The sequence below is a fragment of the Mirounga angustirostris genome, unplaced genomic scaffold (assembly GCF_029215605.1).
Source record: "Mirounga angustirostris isolate CCGP_5_RB_7025 unplaced genomic scaffold, mMirAng1.0.hap1 SCAF_1, whole genome shotgun sequence".
In the NCBI taxonomy this organism is placed as follows: domain Eukaryota; kingdom Metazoa; phylum Chordata; class Mammalia; order Carnivora; family Phocidae; genus Mirounga; species Mirounga angustirostris.
The window spans coordinates 30,209,002-30,222,660 of record NW_026991709.1 but is presented as its reverse complement, the minus strand read 5'-3'; the positions used below and the strand labels follow the sequence as shown (position 1 = coordinate 30,222,660).

The 13,659-nt window shown below is 37.1% G+C and overlaps 1 protein-coding gene across 3 annotated transcripts in view; it reads right to left on the bottom strand.

Annotated features, from left to right (window-relative positions):
• The window catches only part of ROBO2 (roundabout guidance receptor 2), a 589,127-nt gene that overhangs the window by 536,300 nt on the left and 39,168 nt on the right, over positions 1-13,659 (bottom strand). The gene's annotated exons all lie outside the window — the stretch shown is intronic.

Sequence of the window (13,659 nt, the reverse complement as noted above, 5' to 3'; positions counted from 1 at the left end):
ATGAATTTGATATGACATCTGTTGTAAGGCTATACAAATGGTTGGTTAAATTTAGACTGAAAATCAGAGTTGCTTTAGTCTCGTAGATAAAGAATATGAGTTACCTTAATTATCAGGATACTTTTCATTTGGGGACCTACTTTGTCTTCATTTTTCTTTATTTGCCATATCTGTTGATGCCTTTAAAAAGTGAGTAATTTAATAAAAGTTTAAATTTCCTTTCAAGGGATGTCTTGTTTCAGAGCAAAATGACCACCAGATAACATCATTGCTGCAACAGAAATACTGAGTATAGTTTTCAGTTAAAAGATTTGGTGTGCACAGAGAAAAAAGAGCTTGTTTTTCTACTTAATGGAGGAAAGCAGCAAATGGGAGTGCTATATATGTTTTAAAATGATAATTTTCTGCTTGAATTATGTCTCACTAAAGTAAATCAGAGACTCAATTCCTTTGGTCTCTCAGAAAACATTCGCAGTTTCTAGAAAACTCACGAAAAATGTTATTTCCCACTCAGTTCATTTACTTTTGAAGCCTTATCAGATGAGGGATCACATGAAACCAATCATCCCCTGGTTTTGCCAGGTTATTACCATGTGGATATGGAATTATCCTCCATCTAGCCACTCTCAAAATGCAATGCTTTCTTTTCATAAAGCAAAAGGAGTGAAACACACAGAATTATTCTGGATTATGCTAACAGAAAAGAAAACACAGACAGGCAGGGGAATAAGAATGTATAGAGTTATAGCAATTATGAAAGACAAGAATAACAATAGCTTAGAAGTGGGTGCTATTTTTTAAATGTAGGAAGTTGCTTTTACCGTCAAGCACTCAATATATCAGACTCTGACAAGTTGGATTTTATAAACAAGCAGAAACTGAAAATCTGAAAGAAAATGAAAAGTATGTTAATTGTAAAAGAGTATAATGATGTTTGCTTAATGCTCCATGTAGGGATGGTACTCTCTAAAGAGCCAATAATAACAGTGCTTTTTTTTTTAAGGGATACAAAAACGACTTACTGATGTTTAACAAAATTACACAACATTGTTATTAGTTAGTTTTATTACAAACCTCCATCACAAATGGGAGAAAAAATCTTTGAGTTATATGTAAACTACTGAATTAGAAGTCTGAATTGAGCTTAATAATTTCTGACTCCATTAATGTCTCTATGGTGTGTCACGTTAGACATCTCCTCTTCTCTTCGATGTTCGCCACAGGGACCCCATTTCCACTCACTGTGACAGGTATCATTTCTATGACCACAAGAGTCAAATCTCCAGGTGAGGAAAGCTCTTGACTTGGTTCAGTTGCCCCCATGAACGTTCAATTATAATCTCAAATTCTATAAATCTCAAAAGAAATCCCTCACTTCTCTCCTTGTTCTATACCTCAACCCTCTCGTCTTCCTGACATAAGTCCACTTCCTTCAGGTCCCTAATGATAGAAATTCCACTTGTAAGGATTAACTCTCTAATTTCTTTCACAGTCATTTGGCAAAGATTCCTGTGGATTCTTCCTTCTTTCTCTCACTTTATATCCGCCTCTCTCAGTTCCATCATTGTCTAGACTCGATTTCACACTATCATTATTCCAAAAGCTTCATAGTTTAATCTGTTCTAAGTATATGCTATTCCTCTCCCTTGTCACTCTGTAGCCAGAAAAAATATATAAGGATTTTAGAGAGCTAGGTGTAACTTTTTTAAACAAACAAAGAAGGAGGATAGCCAAGTAAATCTCAAACTTCCATGTATGTTCTAAATTCTTCTCATTCCCTTGGCCAGTAGAAATCCATTTATTCAGCCAGCTGAATTACAAATTGCACTTCTTTAACTCCAGCTTTTGCAGCCAGGATTAAGCAAACTGTCCCGTGAGTCTTATGATGAAGCATAAAACTCTGAGCCAGTGTGCCAAGGCTCAGCATTTATTTGGACAGTATTTCCTCATGCTGCCATAATGTCTTTGCAACACTGATTTATAGTCAAAGGTGCCAGAACATCACTTACTATATTAAAAGTTGGCCATGTTTCTCCATTTTCTGAATTCACTGCAAATTTGAAAAAAAATACGTCAACTACAGGGGAAAGAGGATTCTACAGGATGCAGAACCCTCCATCTCACTGAGGTAGCTTATACCTGATATAGCTATCTAAACTACCCCATACTGAAATCAAGCCAGAGGGACAGCTGCTTTATATGAATCCAAAAATGATGATGCAGGTATTGATAAAATCTGGCTGATTTTTTTCTATTTGGCTTTTGAGTGCCTTTATTTTTTTAATTTTTTAAAAAATTTTCTTTTATTTAAATTCAATTAATTAACATACAGGCTATTATTAGTTTCAGAGGTAGAATTCAGTGATTCGTCAGTTGCATATAACACCCAGTGCTCATTACATCATGTGTCCTCCTTAATGCCCATCACATTTATTTATGTATGTATGTATTTATTTATCAATCAGAGAGAGGGAGAGAATGCGAGACAGCACAAGCACAAGCAGGGGGAGCAGAAGGCAGAAGGAGAAGCAGGCCCCCCTGGAGCAGGGAGCCTGATGCGGGACTTGATCCCAGGACCCTCGGATCATGACCCGAGCTGAAGGCAGACGCTTAACCGATGAGCCACCCACGCGTCCCTACCCATCACCTTTAAATGTAAAACACAGAAATATTACCTAGTAAATAGGGGTCTCAGATGGGGCGCCTGGGTGGCTCAGTCATTAAGCGTCTGTCTTTGGCTCAGGTCATGATCCCAGGGTCCTGGGATTGAGCCCTGCATTGGGCTCCCTGCTCAGCGGAAGCCTGCTTCTCCCTCTCCCACTTCCCCTGCTTGTGTTCCTGCTCTCGCTGTATCTCTCTCTGTCAAATAAATAAAATTTAAAAAAAAAAATAGGGGTCTCAGATTAATTTCTGAACATTTTTGGTGAGATGATTAGCAAAAACAAATAATAAAGAACATGAAACCATGTAGTAGCATTGATGTACTTGACACACATTCACTAGACTCAGTATCTACATGTCTGGTTTATGGAATTTGAACTCAAGTATGCACAAACACTGAAACACAATTCATAGCAAAAATATACCCACTGTCTAAAGTCTTTCGACAATCAAAAACTGAGGAGATTGTATATCTGGCCATTAGTTGACAAGTAAGTGATTCCTTTAATTATCCTCGTTGGGGCTCAACAAGGTATTAAACACCCAATGATCATCACAGAAACAAAGGTATGAATAAGAGCACAATGTCTGCCTCTGCCAGGCTCAGTGAGCACCACCTTGATATACTGATGGTTCTTAATGAAGACAAGGCCCCCAATTAGATGACTGACAATTAGGCTGAAAACTGAAGTGTGAAAACAGGAACAAGGGACTGACCCCTGAATACTAAATTATTTTTAGGTGGCGTTTAATCACTCTCACAATAACAAAAGACAAATTTTAGGGATCCCTTTTTACTACAACAAGGAATTCTGCTTTACACTTTACATTTTGCAGGCTTATGTCTTAGCTTGATTATCTACTAGCTTCTAAGTGTTGCTGGAATCTAGCTTGATACACTCTTCCGTTACGATCAGCTTGTATCAATGAGTACACAGAAATATAGGCCATATGCAGTGTTTAAACATAAGACCCTAAGCAGATAGTGCATAGATTCTGGATTCAGACAGACCTCAGGCCCAACCCTGGCTTCTAGAGGGCAGGTTGTTTTTGAAGTAGAAGATACGAGCATCAGATTCTTTAGCCAAAATTAAGAGTGTCTTCAAAAGCTATCCTAGTATGGAAGTCTGGGAAGGATGTAGGAGAAGCCCCAGGTCCGCATGGGGGAGGAGGAGGAGCGTCAATTTATAGATGATATAAATATATCATATAAGATATATATATATATATATAAAATATGTGATACATATATAAGTACATGATATATATAAATATATATCATATATCTTATTCCTACATTAAGAACATTGCCGGGCGCCTGGGTGGCTCAGTTGGTTAAGCGACTGCCTTCGGCTCAGGTCATGATCCTGGAGTCCCGGGATCCAGTCCCGCATCGGGCTCCCTGCTTGGCGGGGAGCCTGCTTCTCCCTCTGACCCTCCCCCCTCTCATGTGCTCTCTCTCTCTCATTCTCTCTGTCTCAAATAAATAAATAAAATCTTTAAAAAAAAAAAATTGCCTGAAGAACTCATTGCCTAGAGAATTCTCTCTGCTAAACCAAAAATTTTAAAACACTTAATACACTTTTGCACAAGTCACTGCCTTCCTCCACATAACAAAAATAGAAATTCTTCTTGCTTGCACACTGGCAGACAGCCCACGTTTGCCCGTACTATGATTATTTCTGAATGACTTGGCACAACCTTTAATGGTATGCTTCTTGCATCATAGGATTCGATGTTCCATTTTTGCCCATCTCATTACTTTAGCCTCCAGAAGCTGTATTTGCCTGATCTTTATTAATACACAGGGCCACTTCTGCATGGCTGTCCTTAGATTCCATACTCTTGGGCTGCCTTACAGGAGAGATCACCTTTGGATCTCCACTGGCTCAGTTCCTTCGGCTGAGATCCAAGACAGAACTGCCTTATGCTGAATTTCACTGCTGTGGCCAATGGTGTAATAATGAGGCTCCTGCATCAATACCTTTGGATTTTACAGGGTCATGTTCCCAATATAAGCATAGGCACCTTGAATGTTGTGTTTCTTTTAATTTTGTTTCATTCAACTTTTTTCTCTAATGATCAGGTCCCAATACTGTATACTAAAATTGATGACGGTATCAGCAACCTGCCATTTTCCATCAACTAGCATATAAACAGCACACACACACACACACACACACACGGTATAAACACAGTCACAGAATTATGGGAACAGAATTTTTCTCATTTTTCTCTTCAAGTAGGAAACTGACATTCAACATTAATGTTAAATACTTGAGTCATTAAACAAAACACACAACTCTAGTATCTTAAAAAAACAAAACATAGAATAGATATAATTATATTAATATAGCCACTCTTTTTAAGTGGAATTGTGCCTAGTTATTAATGCAAGACTTCAAATAAATATATATTTATGAAGAGAAATATATGAGCAAAGCTTTTCCAGCTCACCGCACGCTTGCCTTGTATGCATGAGGAAAAGGACATGGGTCTCCCCTTATAGTCAACTGTAGCTCACTCAGCTGAAGAGAGCTTTCCAGTTCTTGGCAGAATAACAAATTCTCAAGCAGAGAGGGGATAGGGGTGAGATTTTTTCTTCTGTAAGTAACTTAATGAATGAAGTACTAATTAACATTATGGCATTGATAAATGGAGAGAGAGATTAGGGATGTACTCGATATTCAGACCTTCGCAGATGGACTGTCAAAGCCACATTAATTCCTATCTCATTGGAGCATCTGCTTCTCCCATAATCCACTGCCCCTTGGTACGAACAACACAAACTGTTGTGACTCAATTCGATTTATATCAATCTAATTTCTCTTAATCCAATTTGTATTCCAATCTACTACCTTCTAATCACTTAAATCTTCAGTCTCCATCTGGTAAATTTTCTCTCAAAATTAACCGAGCAGATGCCTCTGCGATTGTATTCCACAGTCAAGCTAATCAGACCCTCACAGTGGCCTATAGAATCCCCTGAATAGGTACGTGACTTACGGTGTTGCCCTTCCAGTTACAAACTCTGCGAGGTAGGAAGACCATTTTATCTATCATTAATTGGTTCATTTGCATAACACTGCTTGGGAAGAAACACTGGACACAAAAGCGAAGAGAAGAAAACTACAGGAAGAGAGCAAAATGTGCTCATTTGTCAAATGAGCTTTACAATTCAATCTGTCTTCTGTTTAGGTTAACAAAGGTGGGGTGGAAATATTATTTCATAGTGCACGCTCTCAAAAGCTATGGGATCAGATCTCATCATCGCAAAGTCATACTGAGACCCAATTTTGGTTAGCAAACATATTCTTAAACTAAGCTTCTGAATTTCAGAACTGCGCACTAATTTATTCACCAGAACATATGTGATATAAACAATACAGCCCCTGGCTAGCATTGACTTTCACTCCCATGGACGTTCCACTGTAATCCATAATTAATGTCACAATTTAAATGTTCCCCTGTGAGCAGACTGGACAGCACTACCTGTGGAATAAACACCATTCTGAAAACACAGTAATTAAGAAACAATGTAAATAAATAAAGGATGAAGACATATAAAGACAAACATACTGAACTACTTTGGGGTAGAATTGATTTTCATGTGAAGACTTATGAAAATTGGTTTCATTAATTTATAGCCATTCTTCTTACACAATGTGTCTTGATAATATTTTAAGGTTTTTTTTTTTTTTTTTCAAATTTCAAAGCATCGTAAAGAGAACTATTACAATATTCAATTTGGCCACATAAGGAATTGGCCTTAAAAAACCTTTTGCTGTTAGAAAAACCTGAAAGATTAGCCAAGAAATCCATTAACTCTACAACATAGTCTATTTTGGAGTGAAGAATGTCTAAAAAATCGGTCTCACTCACATTATGAAACAGAAAAGTGTCAAAATGCCTTCATAAAGCATAACAAAGTATAAACAAATGGATTAAATAAGAGAAAGTGAATTTATTTCTTCAGTTCTGACTAGAATAAGATAAAGAAGACGAGGCTTTGAGGTGGCTGAGTGGCATCCAAAATAACTAGAGAAACCCAGTTTGAGAAGTCAGAGGGCAACATCATTGGACCTTCTGAGAAACTGATAAGAACGAGTAAACTGGGGGAGTTGGGGGGCAATGAGAGTTGGTGATCCATGTCTCTGTCTTCGCACTAAGATAGTGAGTGACACAACCAGTCAGCGAGTCAAACCAACCACTTCTGGACCCAGCTGAGTCTCACACTTGCTGTTCTTAGCCTGAATCGTGGATTGAAAATTGCTTCTGCTTCTATATACCGTGTTAAAGATAAAAGGAGATCATACATGCAAACCGCACTTTTTGAATTATAAGTCACCATATAAATAAATATAAGACAGCAGGGCTGTTGAAGAACATGGAGTCTGGACTCAAATTCGAGATCCAGACTTAGGAGTTGGGGAAGTGCAGGCAACTTATTAACCTTCTTAGTAACTTGGGGTTAAAACATGATGATAATATGTCCTCCCCCATATTAGGGGAAGAAAATGGATTGATACATGTCATATACCTAGAGGAGTGCCTGAGACAGAGTGTCCCATGAAAACATAAGCATCAGGTGTAGGATAAAAACTAAGGAAGTTGTCTTTGTATTGTCAATTCTCACATAAGTTTGGAGGTGCATTAACTGTTCGGTGGCAAAAGAGCGGTGTCTACTTTCTCAAAGGCATTGTTCTTTTCAATATTAAAAGCAAACTGAGTTGTACGAATAGATTTCAGAGGCTACACTACAGTCTTATCGATAGAAAATACAGTTTATAAAGTACTTTTAGTTGGCTCTCCTAAGAAATTAGTGACCTCGATGAGATCAGTAATTTTACTAATGACTGACATACTTCCTGTATCCTATGTGTCAGGCACTGTGCTCGAGGGAGGGAGCCCCAACGTCAAGGAGTTCAGAGTCTTGTGACCCGACACACTGATTAAACCTTTTTTCTCTTCTGGGCAGTAAAATATCTAAAGCAGACATGTCATGGGTTTCCTTGAATGCCGAGGAAGCTCATATAACTGACTCAGAATTGTAAATGTATCAATCAAAAACTCAACTTTCATGATCCTGGGCCCAAGGAGAATGTAGAGGTAGAAATGAGCAGAGATTCTAGAACATGCAGGAATGATTCTGTACTCTGCTGAGCCACCTATACACTCAAAGGCTACCCTGTTCATGCAACAGGGTATAAGAATAACCCTGGATGCATAAGAATACATGTATATGGATTTATGAAAGAATATATTCATATTCATAGATACTATAAAAAGAACCAAGAGGAACAGATGCTACTCTGAAGAAAAAACAAAAAACAAAACCTGGAAAATCTAGATAAGACTGGAAGATTCAGTTGGTGAAGGGTCATCGTCCCACCTGATACCAATCATTTCCTATCTAACCTCTTACCGATGACCTCTCAGTGCCAAGCCCCATCCCAGCAATCACCCAGTTGAACTAAATCCAGAATTGACCAGCCTTGCTGGTAAATTGTATACAAGAGTACAGGAATTATTTTTATTAATTGTGGTCCTAGAATTTTAGTTATTTATTTAGATCTTGTTTCTTCTACAAGATTTAACTTAGTATTTTTGGTGCCTAGCACAGTATCCTGACATACGCATATGTTTAACAAATATTAACTCATTTTCAATAATACTAATATTCAATAATCATAACAATGATCAATATAGTTATATTTTGTTGGGTAGGTACCAGGTGCTTTACAAAGATTATTTTATTTCATTCTCAGTACAACCTTTGTATTATTATCCCTGTTTTACAGATGAGAAATCCAAGAATTTAAATAGCTTATACAGATTCATATCCATAGTACTCAAGATTAGCAAAACATAATAGAAAATTCTGTGCTCTATTTTTCAAAAGGCAAGAAGAATATACACTTCAAATGTGCTGTGTTATTGTGCTTTTTTCCCCCAAGATTTTAGGAGGCAGTACATTTATCAGGACAGAGTACTGGTTTGTTTAAATGAGCTATTCCAGTAGCATCCTGAAGCTCCCCATTTCAATTCCCTTACTTAAAAATTTCAGCATCATCAGTTTTAAACTGTTGATAGGGTTAAGGACATGCTACTCCAAAATAGGGTACTTTGACACATTGAATATTTTGTGCTGAAGGAATTTGAGAAGTGGCAGGTGCACCAACGACTTGCTGACCTTCCCCTGAAGGAGGTCTTCAGACCACCAGAGGGAAAGTTACCCTCCTTATACCTGAAGGAAAGGTGCATCTCTATCTCTGAAGATTAAGGGACACCAAGAGGAATCTCAAGGAAAACGCCTTGCTAAGTTTCCCTCAATTCACTACACTTACCTCATACTCTGTCCTATCACCCTTTCCCAGGACTTTCTACTCTTCATCAAACCTACCATAAAAACCCTTAGATTTAACTGCTTCTTGGGGTCTTCATTTCCTTATGAAGTCTCCATGTCACGTAAAACATGCATTAAATAAATGTATATGCTTTTCTTTTGTTAATCTGTGTTTTGTTACAGGAGCCTCAGCCAAGAACTTAGAAGGGTAGAAGGAAAAAATATTTTAAAGATTTTATTTATTTATTTGAGAGAGAGAGAATGAGAGAGAGCACATGAGAGGGGGGAGGGACAGAGGGAGAAGCAGACTCCCTGCTGAGCAGGGAGCCCGATGTGGGACTCGATCCAGGGACTCCAGGATCATGACCTGAGCCGAAGGCAATCGCTTAACCAACTGAGCCACCCAGGCACCCAGGAAAATATATTTTATTCCCCTACACAGTCCTTTACAAAATTTGCACTGGTCAATATCACTCTGTTGAACTCTTTTAAGGCAAAACTGAAAGCTCATAGCCTGGGGCTCTTTTATTAGAGAAGAAGGCTCAAAATTCTCTATAAATGCCAAACCTATAGTTTTAATTAAGGCAAATGAGTAACATTTCATATAGATGTATCTGTAAGTGATAGTAAGTTATATGTGATGCGAAGTGCCACATTATTTAAAATTAGAATTTATAATTGGTGGTTGGTGAGATACAGCTTGATATGAGAAGACAATTTGTCTTCCCTCCATTTTTACTTGTTTCCTTTCCCTTTTAAAATCTCTATCACTTAGAAAAGCAAGCTTTAAGGAACAACAACAAAAACCCAAAACACAAATTGTTGTGGGATGTTTTTCTGCCATATTTGCTAAAACATCTCCCTTCCCCTGGACACGTTTAGACGTTTAAATTAGGTGCTATGTATATGAACTAGTCTAATTTAATCCCGAAGAAGTTAAAGACTGTTCATAAGACAAAGCAGGAGACACAAAAAAGTACAATGACTTCAGTACAAGAACCACAGTGTAGGGGAAAAGAATACAGAATTTCTATAGTACATCTTATGATATGGTCAAAAAAGAAAATTATAAAAATAATGAAACCTTTAAATAAAATGTCAAAATAACAAAATGTACTTGAGCTTTTCAAACTGTTTTCCAGCTATTATCATTTTTTTCCTAATCTCAGGAAAAAAACAGTAATTTTAAGTCCCATTAGTGTGCCAGAAAGAAATCATAGTACATAATTAAAGTGTCCCTCTAACAGTAAATATGTCGACCATATTTTGGTGTATATATTACTATAAAATGAGGAAAACACAAAAGGGTACTTTCTTGGAGGTCGTTGATTAGAGGAAACAGAGTAAGGCCCAACCCTGATACAGTGACTGTCTTAGAGCTCTCCTCCCCCTTCACCTCCAAGTTCTTAATAAACACATGCACAGGAATCCCAAATCATCTCAATGCACTGCCCAGCCTTGGTAAGAGGGGAGGAAACATTACTCTGAACTCTAAAATCTTACTGATGAAAAAAAATTAAAATAAAATAAATAAATAAATAAATAAAAAATAAAATCTTACTGATGCTCCCAATTTCTTTTATTACTCAAATTCCTCAGTGTGTTTATCTGAGGTATTCCTATTTCTACACAGCATTCCACATACTGTACCTTCAGAGCAGTGATGACCAAAAACATATTCTCAAGTGAAATTAGGAAAGAAAGATATGACTGATAATAAACCTAGTTCGTCAGGCTATCATGCTGATACAGAATGCGAACAGATACATTACAATGCGAACGTGGAAAGAGTTGCATTTTATGTATATGTGTACGTATTTATTGCTGACCACAAGCAAAGTGACTTCTCCCCTTCTACTTACGGCCCATTTTTCATAAGCTAGGTTTTGCTGTATTCAAAATTTTCAGTTATGAAAATTTAAGTGATATGACAGAAAAATAAGAACTGAAACTATTTCATTGAAAGCAATGAGCATACAGTTTGACATTTTTAAGTCTTTCTTCTCAAGACTGGAAAAAGAAAAACGTAACACTTTAAATACAGAAGAATACTTCCTTTGGAGGAAAAGGTTGCTACACTATGATCTCACTCTGCCTTTAGGGACATTGACGTTGAAATCACATTATTTCTTCAAAGGATTGCATGCATTCATTCAGTCATCATTTATTTATTTATAGGTAACGTGCCAGTGACTAATATACATCCCAGAAGGAACAGAAAACAATAAAGGTGATGTTTTCTCTAGGAAGGGTTACTCTAAAAGTTAGACAGAATTACAAAGCTACGAACTCACCCAGGGCACGATTTTTTTAAATTGAACTGGCTGTATTAGTTCTTCTGCCATCCTAAAGGAAACATCTGTCGGCAAACCAGCTGAACTAATAAACACTCTAATGTGTTAGGGAAGAGTATGGCTTGATCCGTTCAAAATGTAATAGATAAATACAAAGGCCCTCTCCGGAATGTGACTAATTGTGTGAGTAGACATTTGCAAGGAAATGAGACACATAAAAAGTCGTCTGTTCCTAACTGCTTCTTTCATGTCCTAGAGTTATTGTACAGGTGGAAGGGGACAGATTTTAAAACCAGACCTTAGAGAAAAGATGAGAGAACATAAGTTAGGATGATACTGTGACATTTAAAGTTAGCCTTCACAGGTGGGGAGAACAGAAAATGCAATTACATCACATACTAATACTTGGAAAAACATAGAACATACGTGAATATTTATGCTACATCTAAATTTAAATCTGTATTTATAATCCATAAATGGCCTAGTGCTGGTAATAAAGATGAAATATTAACACTACCTGTTTAATGAGAATGCATTCATTTGTACTACACGGGATTTTAATTTGTAATGTAATTGTCGTACACTTTTATATTTGTTATTAAGATCTATATACCCAAATGGTTATCAAAATAGCTAGCCTGGAATAAGTTAAAATATATGCCCTAATTAACAAACTTCATTTACTCTCTTTCTCTGAGTATATTTTCAGGTCATAATCTCTGGCTAGGCATAAAGCCACCTGACTGCATAATTTCACATTGAAGGAGAACACCATGTCCATAGGACAATCCTATCTGCTCACCCTCAGTGTGAGGGTCAAGCGGCGTTATCCTCAGAAAGTAGCATTAAATAAGACAACTTAATAATGCACTTGGGAGGAAATCACTTAATATTCATGTTGACAGAAGAGAAGATTAATCGCGGGGACGTTGTGCTCTCAAAGAGGACTCAGGAAGGCCCGAGGTTCCAGCTCCAGAAAAGCTGATTGCTTTGGAATAGTTCACAGGCAACCCTTTGATGAAATGCTAAGGTTTACTGCAAATTGGCACTGGGTGACAAATGAGGGACCTTCCTTACTTTAACTTCAAATTAATCATATTGTCCCATTGATCTTTGTTTTCTGGCATGTGCTTCTCACAACCTTTTGTCCTCTTTGGTATGGAAAAGCAATCTTTTCAGTGAATTTTAAACAATTATAAAGCATATTTCCTCTCCTGTTTACTTCGCCCTACAGGTGATTTCAGAAGCAGCATGCTCTTTTTTTCTCTTAGCAAATAAAAACGTGTTCCTCGCACTCTGCTCAATTTTTATGGCAAAGTAAACATAGGAAAAATAATGGCCGATGTTTACCAGGTATTCAGAATACTGAGTTAAAAGCATTCAACCTGATAAAGACTATTTTTAATGATAGTGATTAAATATAATTATAACCCCTTTCCCTTGAGCAATTTATTAACCCCCTTTGGATTAAATACTTGTTTGCTGTAATTTTAAAAGGGCAATTGTTTTCATATCAAACATTTTCCTCAAAACCTATCTATGAAACCACTCAAAAGCTCCAATATTACAAACATAATAAAGGCTTGGCAGATTCATTTCCTATTTATGTTTCGTAAATGATTTCCCTTTTGACTTCCGGTAATCATTGCATTTAACGAAATCATGATGGCCTAACTGTTCTTCCATTTAAAAAAAATGAACTTCACTCTGTTATGTTTATAGTAAATAAACATAAATGCAATCCCGATTTTAAATAAAAAACAGATTACTGTGGGATGCAGCCTCAAAGCACACAAACTTTAGGGACAATGAATGTTTACAATCTCTAATACATGTTAACCATAAAACATTGATTCACAAATATATATGTTGAGCACTTACTAGCAGCCTGGCACTGGGTATATACCAGACTACCATCTGGTTGTATGTAAGTATAGAGAATGTAAGCATCTGTTTAAAAATGGTGATAAGGGCGCCTGGGTGGCTCAGTTGGTTAAGCCACTGCCTTCGGTTCAGGTCATGATCCTGGAGTCCCGGGATCGAGTCCCGCATCGGGCTCCCTGCTCAGCGGGGAGTCTGCTTCTCCCTCTCCCGCTCCCCCCTCTTGTGCTCTTTCTCTCTCCTACTCTCTCTCTCAAATAAATAAATAAAATCTTTAAAAAAAAAGATTAATAAATAAATAAATAAATAAATAAATAAATAAATAAATAAATAAAAATGGTGATAAATGCCGTAAAGAAGGATGTTAACAGGAAGAACTCATTTGGATTACTGGACAAGAAAGGTTTCACTAAATAAGTGACTCTTAAGCAGAGTCCTAAAAGATAAATGGAGTTAGTTGATGTAGGAAGGGGAAAA